Raw genomic sequence first — 15403 nt, 5'->3', positions numbered from 1 at the left:
TGGACGGTCTATGAAACGCATAGGTACATTGTGTTATGAAATCATGTGGACGGTCTATGAATGCATATGTACATTGTGATATGAAATCCTGTGGACGGTCTATGAAATGCATAGGTACATTGTGTTATGAAATCCATTGTGATATGAAATCCTGTGGACGGTCTATGAAACACATAGGTGCATTGTGATATGAAATCCTGTGGATAGTCTATGAATGCATAGGTACATTGTGCTATGAAATCCATTGTGATATGAAATCTTGTGGACGGTCTATGAAATGCATATGTGCATATGTGCATTGTGCATAATGTACGGTATGAATAAACACTATGAACGGTCTATGAAACGCATAAGTGTATAATATGATATGTGAACACTAAGGACGGTCTAATGAGACAGACAATAGGTGCCCCTTTTGTTGTCCTTGTTTGTACAGGTTGTTTCAATTACATTATATTATGTGTTCCACATATAGATCATATGGGCATTCTATTTTGAAAGAGGATTTCTAGCTATACATACTAGTGCTATTCGACAGTACTAACGTCCCTTTTGCCGGGGGCGCTGCATCTTTAATGGATGCAGGTGGTTCTACAGCAGGTGGCATTGATCAGTGATAGCAGTACACTCCTTTCAGCTGATTTGGTGAGCCCTACTTCATTTCAGGGTCATGTATCTTTTGTTTCTCATGTACTTTGTGGTTGAGGTATAGCGGGGGCCTTGTTGCCGGCATTTCCATATTACTCTTCAATTATTCTTAGAGGCTCCGTAGACAGGTTGTGGGTGGTATTTGATGTTGGGAATTGGATTAGAACTGTTGGTATTTGGCAACATGTTTTTCATTAAATCTATAAACTCGTACTATTTTGGAAATATTGAATGATGCTGTTAATGAGAATGAAATGGAAGCGGTTAATGAAATCTCTTCAGTATTTGAATAACGGAGTACATCTCCTCTTTATTCACAGATAAATTTGGGTAGAATGAAATCTAACAGGTTTTCTCAGTCGGGTTCACTCGGTTGAGCACCGGCCGCGCTCCTCGATTTTGGGGCGTGACACTATTGGTACCCAAAAAAATGGAACTTGGAGGATGTGCGTGGATTGTAGAGAAATCAACAAGATAATGGTAAAGTATCGCCATCCTCTTCCTCGTCTTGATGACATGTTGGATCAATTACACGGATCCAAAATCTTTTCTAAAATTGATCTAAAAAGTGGTTACCATCAGATTCGAATGAATCCTGGAGATGAATGGAAAACTATTTTTAAGACCAAATATGGGCTTTATGAGTGGTTAGTTATGCCTTTTGGCTTGACTAATGCACCTAGAACTTTCATGAGATTAATGAATCATATCTTTAAGGACTTAGAAAGCAACTATTATTTGCTAATCTTAAAAAGTGTACTTTTTGTGTGGATCATGTGATTTTCTTGGGTTTTGTGATTAGTTCTAAAGGAGTTGAGGTTGATGAAGAGAAAATTAAAGAAATAAAAGAATGGCCAAAACCTAATAGTGTAACTGGAGTTAGGAGATTTCATGGACTTGCTAGTTTTTATAGGAGGTTTGTGAGAGACTTTAGCACCATTGCTTCTCCTTTAACTGAAGTTATTAAAAAGAATAAGATTTTTACATGGTGAAAAGAACAAGATGATGCTTTTAACTTGTTGAAAGAATAGTTATTTTCTGCTCCATTGTTACAATTGCCTGATTTTTCTAAATCTTTTGAAATTGAATGTGATGCTTCTAGCAAATGAATAGGTGTTGTTTTGATGCAAGATTCTAAACCTATTGCCTACTTTAGTGAGAAGTTGAGTGGAGCCACATTGAACTATTCCACTTATGACAAAGAACTATATACTTTTGTAAGGGCTTTAGCCACATGGCAACATTACTTGTGGCCAAGAGAGTTTGTCATTAAAATTGACCTTGAATCCTTGTAATACTTGAAGAGTCAAGGTAAGCTTAGTAGCAGGCATTCTAAGTGGGTTGAATTCATTGAAACTTTTCCTTATGTAATTTCTTACAAACAAGGGAAAGAAAATGTTGTTGCAGATGCACTTTCAAGAAGATGCATCTTAGTTTCTACCCTGACTTCTAAATTGATGGGTTTTGATCAAATCAAGGGACTTTATGCTAATGATGTTAATTTGGTAAGATATTTGCAGATTGTCAGTTGGGTTCTTTTGCGAGGTTTAACCTCCAAGATGGGTTTATCTTTAAGGAAAATAAGTTGTGTATCCCTAATTGCTCTTTACATGAAGTATTTGTAAGGGAAGCACATTGTGGAGGGCTTATGGGTGACTTTGGAGTCCCAAAGACACTAGACATACTTGCTGAAAATTTCTTTTGGCCTGGAATGAGAAAAGATGTTGAAAGAATGTGTGCACAGTGTTTGGAATGTAAACAAGCTAAATCTAAAGTGTTACCACATGGTCTTTACACGCCATTACCTGTTCCTATTTCACCTTGGATTGATATTTTTATGGATTTTGTGTTAGGTTTGCCTAGAACAAGGTATGGTACGGATATTATATATGTTGTGGTAGATAGGTTTTCCAAAATAGCCCGTTTTATTCCTTGTTTAAAGACTAATGATGCTTCACATGTTGCTGATCTTTTTGTAAAAGAAGTTGTCAAATTGCATGGTATACCTAGATCTATTGTTAGTGATAGGAATGCTAAGTTTTTGAGCCACTTTTGGCGTGTATTTTGGGGGAAGTTACGCACTAAATTGTTGTTTTCTACTTCTTGTCACCTACAAACGGATGGATAAACTAAAGTAGTTAATAGAACCTTAGGAAACATGTTGAGGGCTTTTTTGAAAGGTAAATTAACTTCTTGGGAGGCTCACTTACTTGTGATTGAATTTGCTTACATAGAACAATCCATTCTTCTACAGGTATGTCTCCTTTTGAGGTTGTTTATGGTTTTAATCCCTTCACTCCCCTTGATTTATTACCATTACCTACTAATAATATTGTTAATCTTGATGGTAGGACAAAGGCTGAGATGATAAAAAAATTCATGAACAAACAAGGCTTGCAATTGAGAAGAAAAATGAGCAAACTGCCTTGAGAAAGAATAAGGGTCGAAAACAAGTTATTTTTAAACCTGGAGATTTAGTTTGGGTTCACTTTAGAAAGGAGAGATTTTCCTCCAAAAGGAAGTCAAAGTTGCACCCTAGAGGACATGGCCCATTTCAAGTCCTTGAAAGGATCGGAGACAATTCTTACAAGCTGGACCTACCTGGTGAGTTCCAAATAAGTGCTACATTCAATGTTGCTGACTTATCTTTGTTTGATTTAGGATCAAATTCGTGGACGAATTCTTTTCAAGAAGAGGAGAATGATAGCATCAAGGATAAGGATAGAGTTTTGGAAGCTCCAAGGCCATTTACAAGATCTCAAGCTAAAGAGTTGCACTCTATGGTTGCTGGACTTCAAATGGAAAATAAAGAAGCTTTTAATTGTAGAGGAAGAGCTCAAGTCCAAAGTAGATGAATTATCCAAGTTTTACAATTGTTTGGTGATCCAAATTGAAGTCCAAGAGGAGGTAGATTGGGCCACCAAATCAGCCCTTGAAGTCCACCAAAGGGGCTCAAAATGAGCTTAAAAGAGGTCAAAAAGGGGGTATTTCAAAAGGAGCCCAATTGGAGTCCAAATCAATGGCCCAAACTAGTAGTTTTAAGGTCCAAATCTACCCCAAAGGGATTTGGCCGCCCCCACCTAATTATAATGACTTTTCTTACTCATTAGAAACCACCCAACCTAATTGTAATGATTTTTTATGTCTTAGAAACCACCCTACCTAATTTTAAGGAATTTTTGTGCCTTAGTACTCCTATAAATAAGGAGTTCTAATCATTCATTGAGACACTTTATTATTGATTAAGTATATCATACTTTGAGAGTTCTTTTGAACCTTTGTTACTTGTGCTTTGACATTTATCTTTTAACCTTTACTAGTTCATAGTTCAAGGTAGTAAGATTACTTCTCTATTGTGATATCTTTGATTCCTTTGTGGTATTCTTAGAAGGCGATTAATACTAGTTATTAATTGTTGTCTCAAGTTACTCGTAAAGCGGTCAAGATCCGAATCTATTATTTTTATTTGCTTTTAAGTAAAGGCATTTGATTTCTTCAATGAATCAAGACGTTGTTGTTTAGATCTTGTCAAGGCTATAGAACTTGCGTTCTTGGAAATTCTTGGAATTATTTCCTTGAATTTTCTCATATACTTTATTTTCTTCCCTTTAGTTCTAGTTATTCAATTCCTTATTGTTATTGCTTTCGCGTTTACTTTTCAAATTCTTACTCTAGTTTGGATTCCCGACCTAGTCGTTATCAGTGCGTATATAATGTCGTAACCGTTTCCCATATCCCATATACATATAATATACGCGTTTATAACGCCATCTGGTCATGGGTCAATGTACATGTATAAATGCATGAGATGCATATGAAATACGTTAATAAAATCTCTCGGTACGTCAAAAGACCATTATGCCTCTGATTAATATCATGAAATAAACTTTATCAACTTACGTATTTTATGAGACCCATGAACAAATGATAGAATAATAGAACACATGGGGAATCAAGAATATAGACACCCCTAGTATTTCTATGAATAGAGTTATTTATGAAAGTTGCGTATTTTGCTCGTTTCATTTGTATCATTTGGACCATGCCAAAAGGAAAGAAGGGATAGCCTTAACATACCTGAATCGATTCTCTTGACAATCCCTTTAGCACTTCAACTGAGGCAATCTCAACTCTCAGACTTATCTAACAAGGATGGAAAATAGATACCCCTCATAATCCAATTATCCATTAACTTCACCTTCACTAGCTTTCATCGGAATGATAAACAAAAGATTTCCAACTACTTTCTTAGACATAGACACATGAAACACCGAGTACACGAAGTAAAATAATAGATATCATATTCATAGTTTGGCCTATTTCTTTCAAGATTTCATAAGGCCTAATGTGACCACACATACTTTACCTTTATTAACAATTCACATAGCAACCTCATGGGGAAAATATTGAGAATAACTCGTTCACTTTCTTCAACTCTAATTCTCTATGCTGAACACCCAAACTAAACCTTTGGCGACCTTCAACAATTAGTCTAAGATGTGCTAGCTTGAATATGACTATAAACTTTCCTATCCAATATATTTGATCACGAGATGACGCTTCTTCTTTGACATGTGACATAAGATCCGAATCTATTGTTTTGATTTGCTTTTAAGTAAAGGCGTTTGATTTCTTCAATAAATCAAGACGTTGTTTCTTTGATCTTGTCAAGGCTATAGAACTTGCGTTCTTGGAATTCTTTCCTTGAATTTTCCCATATCCTTTATTTTCTGCCCTTTAGTTCTAGTTGTTCAATTCCTTATTGTTATTACTTTTGCATTTACTTTTCAAATTCTTACTCTAGTTTGGATTTCCGACCTTGTCGTTATCAACAAGTGGCCCCTTTCAATTGACATGTACGCATATGATAGGTGCTAAGATATGCTCTTATGTTACTAGACCGTGGAAAGGATTCATGATAATACTCACAAAGGAGTAGGTGACTGTTCAAGCCATATGAGCCACATATACAGAGAAAGAAAGAGTTGCTTAAGAAGGATCTCAACACTAGGCCGCCTTACATTAGATATGATACCACGTAGGTAATTATTATGATGGTGCATGCATAGGCACAAATGAGCAGGTGTTATTCATTCTAATCAAAAGGTTCCGTAAGAAATTCATCAGATACAGTCCCTTGTTGGGAAGTTAGGAAAGCAAGTGAGAAGTATTAATCCTAGAGTTATTACTCAATTTAAACACATAATTATAGAGCTCAATTCCTCAAGGGGTTGTAAACAAGAGAATTTGTGATAGAGTGGCTTCACGAATAATGCATCTCATACAAAGAGTAGATACAGAGAAGGACTCATAAAGATGTTCCGATTCTATCCCAACTTCCATAGTAGCATAAGGAGTGACATATGACAAAGTGGAACCGAGATCAATAAGAGCATACACATCATGAGATTGGACAGTCAATATACCTGTAACCACATCTGGAGAAGCCTAAAACTTTTGACGCCTCCTCATAGCATAAAACTGATTGGGCCCTCCCGAGCTCTGAATACCACCCCTAGCTGTTCCATGCCCTGCGAGCGGTATAATGACCTTAGTTGGGGGAGGCGCTGTGGATGTAGTAGCTACAGAACTGGCTGGCTTGGCCATACCCGTGCCTAAGCTGTGGCGAGACAAATAACAATCTCTTTGAGAGTGATCCATCATACCACACTTGTAGCATACTTTGGTACCATAGTGACATACTCCCAGATGACATCTCTCACACTTCACACAACGGGGATGAGGTCCACTAAACTGATTTGTCTCACTGACCAGATATTTACCCTTTCTGCATACATCATAAGCATACCCCTTATCCTTCCTCCAAGCTTCCAATACGGGAGTAATAATTCCAACACCGAGTTGTTGTGTGGGCCTTTGGTATTGCCCAAAGCTATTACCCCTAACACGCTGTTGAGCATACTCATAACACGACAGAAAATGTTCCTTCCTGCATGACAGACACAACTGGATGGGTGTACCTAACCTTGGGCATTTGTTCTTCTTGTGCCCCCTCTTTCCACAACCATAGCATATTTCAAGATTCATCCAACATCTCCCCAAGTGGTCTTGCAAACCAAACAATTCGGCTCATTAGTACCAACAACCTTTTTTCGCTTCTCAGATTCTCTCACCATGAGATCTGGTGGTGCGGTGACATTGGTAGGAAGAAGGACAATTCCCTTAGCAACAAGTTCTTCTAACCCCTCAGCGGCTCGACGCATTCTCCCAAAGAACTCTTGTGTAAGCTCCCCCAGATTCAATGGCATGGTCATTCCCTCCTTACTGTTTCGAACTAGTGGATTACTCATCTGAAAAGAAAAAAAATGAGACATAACGAGGAAATTAGCTTCCTATCTTGAGCTCTATTGCACAATCTAGAGTATCAAAGAAGTGTGAAATTCCTAAATGTCCAAGTAGCCTCCTCATTATAGATGTGGTCTACAACACACCGATAAGAAGGACTCTACTAGACACGGCTCTGAGACATCCTAGGATAGTTTAAAACCTTAGGCTCTGATACCAAGTTTGTCACGACCCAAACTCGGGGAGCACGACCGGTGCTCAACCGAGAGAACCCGGACGAGCAAGACTGTTAGATTTCCTTCTACCCAAACTCATCCATGAATAAAGAGGAGATGCAATCCATTAATCAATCACTGGAAAGATTTTATTAACAACTTCTTTTACATTCCCATTAGCAACTTCATTCATAATTTCCAAAATATTATGAATTTATAGAATTAATGAAAAACATGATTTCCAAATACCAACATTTCTAGTTCAATTTCCAACTTCAACCACAACCCACAACCTGTCTACGGAGCCTCTAATACAATAGAAGAGTAATATGGAAATGTCGGCAATAAGGCCCCGGCTATACCTCAAAACACAGTACATGAGAAACAAAAGATATATGACCCCAAAATGAAGTGGGGCTCACCAAATCAGCTGAAAAGAGTGCACTACTATCACTGATCAATGCCGCCTGCTGTAGAACTACCTGCATCCCATAAAGATACAGTGCCCCCGGCAAATGGGACATTAGTACTGTCAAATAACACTAGTATGCATAGCTAAAAGTCCTCTTTCAAAATAGAATGACTATATAAGAAAAGGCAACACATAGAAACAACAAGTCATAATCAACAATATCTAACTGTTCAGTTAAAACATAATAATTTTCAAAATACGAATTTCATATACAATTTTGGTTGGGAAATCATTAGCACCGATATACGACCGTCTTTGTTAGCACCGAGTCCGATCAAGCTCGATAGGCTAGTCCATCTCCCCACGAACAATGTGGTTTGACATGTGATGTGAAAGAAAGTTGTTACCAAGAGTAGTACCACCATATGCACAATATGGCGTCTGATCTCCACCCGATCAGCTAGGCTGCCTTCCCACATATGCCGTGTGGGTTGACTTTTCTAATCCACAAAGGTTCCAGTTTCATCCCAATTAAGGGAAATAATATCACAATTTCCAAAGATTCTAATTTCATCCCAAATAAGGGGAATAATCCCAATCCACCCCTACACCGGCACGTGTAGTTTCAGGTGTGAGCCTTATGACCTACCCTTCCTCAGTTTTTGCTTATGAAGCTCTCAAAAATATTTTTGAATTGATTTGTAAACAGAAATATCATAAATATAATTGTACTCACCTCAATATCTTTCATATTGTATAAATTCTCATTAGTATTTCCAGTCATTCACCACGACAATATTTCCTTGGCTCATTAGGCCATTCACAAGATTCTTTATTCTTGGAACGATGGCCGTATTTCATATTCTATACTTTCACTTGAGCTTCATTACAGTCTAAATGTTCCGAAATTCTTATCAACTTCAATCTATTCTAGAAATATAACAAATTGAACCAAAATGTTCTAGCTCATTTGAGCATTTTATCAAACACTAGGTGTGCATTAAAGTTTCAAGGTCCTTTTTATGGAGAATTCCATCATCCCACAACCCAATATTTACCATGCCTAGTTCAACAATCTTCCTACACCCCATGATATCACATGCATGTAAATAAACAACCCTACTGCCCAGATATTATCTTGCTAATTATCCAATTCTACACAAAATTCGAAAGTGAGGGTTAGGGTGTCTATCTTACCTCTAGGATGAAGACCTACTGAGTTTTCCCTTCTTAATCTTCCAAAACTTGGGCAAGAATTGAAGGACAAATATTGGAGAATACCTTCTCACTCTAAGGCACCCTCTCTCACTCTAAAATGTAAGATAATAGCTCATAAATGACCCAAAGAGTGTATTTAACGAAATAGGGTCAGGTTTTAAAAACCCAAAAAATGAAGCTCCTAAATAGGTTCTGCGGTCGCATATTCGGCCGCATAATGGTTATGCGGACCGTATATCGGTCGCATAATCGGTGTACAAAATGACAAAAAATCTGGTTGAGTCTGCGGTCCGCATAACTGTTCTGCGGTCACATAGTACGCCGCATAACAGTTATGCGGTCGCATAGTAGACCGCATAATTGCTTCCAACTGACCCAATTAACTGTCTCACTCTGCGGCCATTATGCGGTACGCAGAGTGATTCTGCAGTCGCATAGTGGACCGCAGAAATGCACTTTTCCACCAAAAATTTTCCTTTACTTTTCGGTGCATTGTTCAACCTAAAAAGTCCGATTCGGCACCACGAAAATTATTTTCTTTTGCAAAATTTTACGGGGCCTTACATTATCCCCCACTTAGGATCATTCATCCTCGAATGAGGGTCAAAATCTGTTATTAGCATCTTATGCAACTCAAAATTTCATATCATACACCAGCAGTCGCAAATTTGACTAACTCCCTAAATTGCCAAAACATGTCGCTAGAGTTTCCTTTGTAATTAAGCATATCCACTTGTCAGAGAGCCCCAGAAACACATCGTAACAACATATACATATTCCAACGACATAAAATAATACAAAACAACACCAACTGTGGCCTCATTAGCAATATATTTCCAAAAAGGAACACCCTTAACACCAAATGTACAAGTCATACATATTTCATAGGAATGTCCCTTAGCATTTTCATAAGGCACAACTCATAATTACATGGTTATTCAAATAAATAAGGATACTTTTTCTTCATTTCTTCTTCGGTCTCCCAAGTAGCCTCTTCAACCTGTTGGTTTCGCCATAGCAGTTTCACGGATGCAATTTTTTTGTTTCTCAACTTTTGGACTTGCCGATCAATAATAGAAACTGGAATCTCTTCATAAGTCAATTTTTCATTTACCTCAATATTCTCAACCGGAACAATGATTGTCGGGTCTCCAACAACTTTCTTTAACATAGACACATGAAACACCGGGTGTACTAATGACATCTCAGGTGGTAGCTCAAGCTTGTATGCCACCTCACCGATCCTTTAAATGATTTTGTACGGTACGACATACCTCGGACTCAATTTCCCTTTCTTACCAAATTGCATTACACCCTTCATGGGGAAAACTTTCAAAAATACCCAATCATCTTCTTTGAATTCCAAATCTCTACGCTGAACATTCGAATAGGATTTCTGATGACTCTGAGCAGTATTCAACCGCTCCTTAATAATTTAAACTTTTTCCATAGCCTGATGCACGAGGTCTGGCCCTATCAACTCTGTTTCCCTAATTTCGAACCACCCAATGAGAGATCTACATCTCCTACCATATAAAGCCTCGAACGGTGCAATTTGAATGCTAGCATGATAACTATTGTTATATGCAAATTATATGAGTGGTAAATGATCATTCCAGCTACCTTTGAAGTCTATAACACAAGCGCGCAACATATCCTCAATCGTCTGAATAGTCCGCTCTACCTACCCATCAGTCTGCGGGTGAAAGGCTGTACTAAGATTCACTTGAGTACCCAAACCTTGCGGAAATGTCTTCCAAAAATTAGTAGTGAATTGTGCCCCTCGATCAGAAATGATGGAAACTGGGGTGCCGTGCAACCTGACTATTTCTTTGATATACAGCTGAGCATACTGCTCTACTATGTCGGTAGACTTAACAGGCAAAAATTGTGATGATTTCGTGAGTCGATCCACAATCACCCAAATTGAGTCAAACTTGTGCGGAGTGCGTGGTAATCCTACCACAAAGTCCATATTAATCATTTACCATTTCCACATTGGAATTTCTATGTTCTGTGCCAACCCACCGGGCCTTTGGTGTTCGGCCTGCACTTGAGAAGTGTGAGCTTCAGTCAAATATCTTTCACGGAGACCATCCACATTTGGAACACATAGTCGCCCTTGGTACCTTAGTGTACCATCATCCATGCCAAGAGAAAAGGCCATGGTCTTATGTTTATGAATCCCCTCTTTCAATTTCACCAACAATGGATCGTTGTATTGCTTCTCTTTAACTTCCACAACAAGTGATGATTCAGCCCTATTTTGCACAATTACCCCTCCTTCACTAAAGTCCGCAAGATGAACTCCAAACTAGCCAACTTCCTTGGCTAGTGGCCTCTAATATGCCTCCAAGTGAGCCAAACTACCCATAGATTTCCGACTAAGAGCATTAGCCACAACATTGGCCTCTCCCGGATAATATAGAATATCAATGTCGTAGTCCTTGAGTAACTCAAGCCATCTTCTCTGCCTCAGATTCAATTCCTTCATCTTGAAAATATATTGAAGGCTCTTATGGTCCGTGAATATATCAACATGGACAGCCATATAAATAATGACGCCAAATTTTAAATGCAAATACCACTGCCGCATGTTCTAAATCTTGTGTTGGATAGTTCTTTTCATGATTCTTTAGTTGCCTAGAAGCATAAGCTATCACCTTCCCATGTTGCATTAATACACCCCCAATCCCGATTCTTGAAGTATCACAATATACCACAAATCCATCCATACCCTCACAAGCATCTAACCATTGGAACTTAATTGCCTTCTGTGTCAATTTAGTCAATGTTGAGGCAAGAGTATAAAACCCCTCCACAAACTTTCTGTAATATCCAGCTAAGCCTAAGAAACTGCGAATCTCTGTTAGAGTTGTAGGCCTCGGTCAATTCTTCACAACCACAATTTTCTAAGGATCAACCTTAATCTCCTCACTAGAGACAACATGACCCAAGAATGTGATAGACTCAAGCCAAAATTCACATTTCGAAAATTTTGCATACAACTGGTGTTGATACAGAGTCTGCAACACTGCCCTGAGGTGACCTGCATGGTCCTCTCGATTTCATGAATATACAAGAATATCATCAATAAACACTATCACAAAAGAATCGAGGAATGGCTTTAAAATGCGATTCATAAGGTCCATGAAGGGTGCTGGGGAATTTGTTAGCCCAAAAGATATCACTAGAAATTCAAACTGCCCATACCAGGTTCTAAAAGCTATTTTCGGAATATCCCGCTCCTTGATCTTCAATTGGTGATACCCGGATCTTAAATCAATCTTGGAGAAGTACGTGGCACCTTACAATTGGTCAAACAAGTCATCTATCATTGGCAGTGGGTACTTATTTTTGACTGTTACCTTATTAAGCTGCCGATAGTCAATACACATTCTCAGTGACCCATCTTTCTTTCTTACAAAAAGGACCGGTGCTCCCCAAGGCGACACACTCGGCCGGATGAAACCCTTTTCTAACAAATCTCTTAATTGTTCCTTTAGCTCCTTCAATTCTGTCGGTGCCATTCTATAGGGTGGAATAGATATAGGGTGTGTGCCTGGCATCACATGAATCCCAAAATCAATCTCCTTGTCTGGCGGGATCCCAGGGAGTTCATCCGGAAAGACTCCTGGAAATTCATTCACAATAGGCACGGACTCAAGTGTAGGTGCCTCAGCATCGGTGTCCGTAACCCGGACCAAATGGTAAATACATCCCTTGTTTATCATCTTTGTGGCCTTAAGGTAGGAAATAAACCTACCCTTTGGCAATACATCATCACCCTTCCACTCAATAACTGACTCATTTGGAAATTCGAACCTAACAGTCCTGGTTCGGCAATCAAGCTTGGCAAAACAAGAATAAAGCCAATCCATCCCCATTATCACATCAAAATCGACCATTCTCAATTCAATAAGATTGGCCACGGTGTCTCGACCACGCAATGTGACAACACAATCCCTATAAACCCGCACTGCCAAAATAGACTCACCAACCGGAGTAGATACAAAGAATGACTCATAAAGCTGTTCTGGTTCTATCCCAACTTCCATAGCAATATAAGGAGTGACATATGACAAAATGGAATAGGATCAATAAGAGCATATACATCATGAGATTGGACAATCAATATACCTGTGACAACATCTGGAGAAGCTTCTAATTCCCGACGTCTCCGTATAGCATAAAATCTGCTGGGTCCTCCCGAATTATGTGCACCACCCTTAGCTGCACTATGCCCTGCGGGCACTGGGTGCCTCGAGCTGGAGGTGTTGTAGATGTAGTAGCTACAGAATTAGCTGGTTGTGTGGCGGCTCTGCCCATATTTCGGCGGGACGAGCGGCAATCTCTCTGAATATGACCCTGCAAACCACACACATAGCATACTGGTAGGTCCATGAAACAGGACCCAAAGTGCATCCTCCCACACTTAGGGCATGGAAGCCTCCGCTGTTGAAACATTCTGTTGGGTCAACCCTGCTGGTGGGGTCCCCTATTGCCCTGACTGGGTCCAGATGATTGTGCACCCATCGAAGAATGGGCAAATGATTGGGATGGTCCTGATGACGCTCCACTGAATGCCGACCTACCACCACTACCACCGGAGAACTACCAAAGTTTCCCGCGGACCGGGCCTTGTTGCTACTCTGACGCTTCATTCTATTCTTCAATTTGCGGGTCTCTGTGGCTTGAGCAAATGCCACCATCTTACCATAGTTCATATTGGAATTTAAGGAAGTTGTAGAGGCCTCATTTATAATCAAGGGGCTAAGGCCCTATACAAATCGACGCACTCTAGCCGCCATAGTGGGCAACATGTGAATAGCATACTTGGACATGCGTGCAAACTCCATATGATACTCCCACACATTCATACTACCCTGCTTCAGGCTTTCGACTCAGTGGCATGAGCTGCCTTAGTTTCGGCAGGTAAGAAATGATCCATAAAGGCATCTGTGAACTTACCCCACCTTGCTGGAGGGCTTCCCTCCTCATGGGATTCCTCCTACAACTCCAACCAAGACTAGGACACCCCTTTTAGGCGGTAGGAGGCCAACTCTACTCCCTCCGTCTCTGTAGCATGCATAACCCGGAGAGTTTTGTGCATCTCATCAATGAAGTCCTGAAGTTCCTCCTCGGGATCAGTACCCGTAAACACTGGAGGATCTAACTGAAGAAACTTGTTCACCCTGGAACTAGCAGATTCCCCTGGATGACTGGAAGAAGTAGGCCCAACACTCGATCTCTGGGCCTGAGAAGCCACTATCTGTGTCAACATTTGTATGGCTCCCCTAATATAAATATCAGATACACCAGAATTGGAAGCTGGAGATGGAGATGGAACTGGAATATCAGTTGGAGGAACCGTTGCACCTTCTGTAAGGGTAGCGACAGGTGCGGCCTGATCAGTTGTAGTAGAGTCAAGCAGTGTAGTAGTTGGAGGAATATTCTCACTCCTCGGGTTCTCACCCGCATCATCAATTATAGGATTAACTGTCACTCCTGGGGTGAAATTGGCTCTTTGGTCAGTTCTTGCCTTCTTCTTAGGTGCCATGTACTGAAAATTAGAGCAACGCAGGAGTTAAAGGAGGAACAATCTTACAACCAGCTTTATCGCACGATCAAGAACATGAAAGAAGGGTATTATTCCTAAATGCCCATGTAGCATCCTAATTATAGATGTGGTCGACAACATACCGATAATAAGGACTCTACTAGACATGGCTCCGAGACATCCTAGGACACTTTAAAACCTTAGGCTCTGATACCAAGTTTGTCACGCCCCAAAAACCGTGGAGCGCGACCGACACTCAACCGAGTGAACCCGACCGAGCAAGCCTATTAGATTTCTTCTACCCAAACTTATTCATGAATAAAGAGAATATATGTTTTCCTTTATTAAACAATAAAGTGGTCGTATGTCTCTCTGGGCATATATAGGTATACTGAAGTTCTTTGCTCGATACTTTGTTGAACTTACGAATATTGCTATATCCATTACATCTCACGTTTTTGTATGTTAAAATTTCATCATAAGTTAATCAACGTAAGTTCGGGGATGAGATTTTCTTGAGATTATAGGCATTTGTGCTATTTATAACAAGCAATAAGTAAGTGCCGTGAAAGATAAAGGGTAAACGAATCAAAGAAAATGAGTTTCGTTGAAGGTTGTCAATTTGGGATAAAATACGGTCTGAGCTACAATACCCGATATTTATGGATTAGTGCCATACAAGGTACAACATGACCATGATAGTAGGGTACATAAAGTGTGTCAAGTGAGTAGTATTTGAAGTAATTTGAGATAATTCATAATCATGTGGGTAATTGGTTAATTATTAGTTAATGGGAGGTTAACTATTTAATTAAGGAATGGTTGGATAAGACTAACCCTCCCCCCACGTGGCAGCACCCCTCCATCCCTATGTATGACTCTTAAGTCATTAATATATGTGGCAAGATTAGAGATGTGAAAAGTGGGCAAGTCTTATAACGTGAGTCATATATCATTTTAGAATAAGAGAACCATTATATGTCTTAAAGACATGAGAATCACATCTCTATTCTTAAAAATGTGAGATTTCAAAGCTCTTCAGGA

This window comes from Nicotiana tabacum, chromosome 17 (assembly GCF_000715075.1).
Source record: "Nicotiana tabacum cultivar K326 chromosome 17, ASM71507v2, whole genome shotgun sequence".
Lineage (NCBI taxonomy): Eukaryota > Viridiplantae > Streptophyta > Magnoliopsida > Solanales > Solanaceae > Nicotiana > Nicotiana tabacum.
This window is presented reverse-complemented; position numbering follows the sequence as displayed.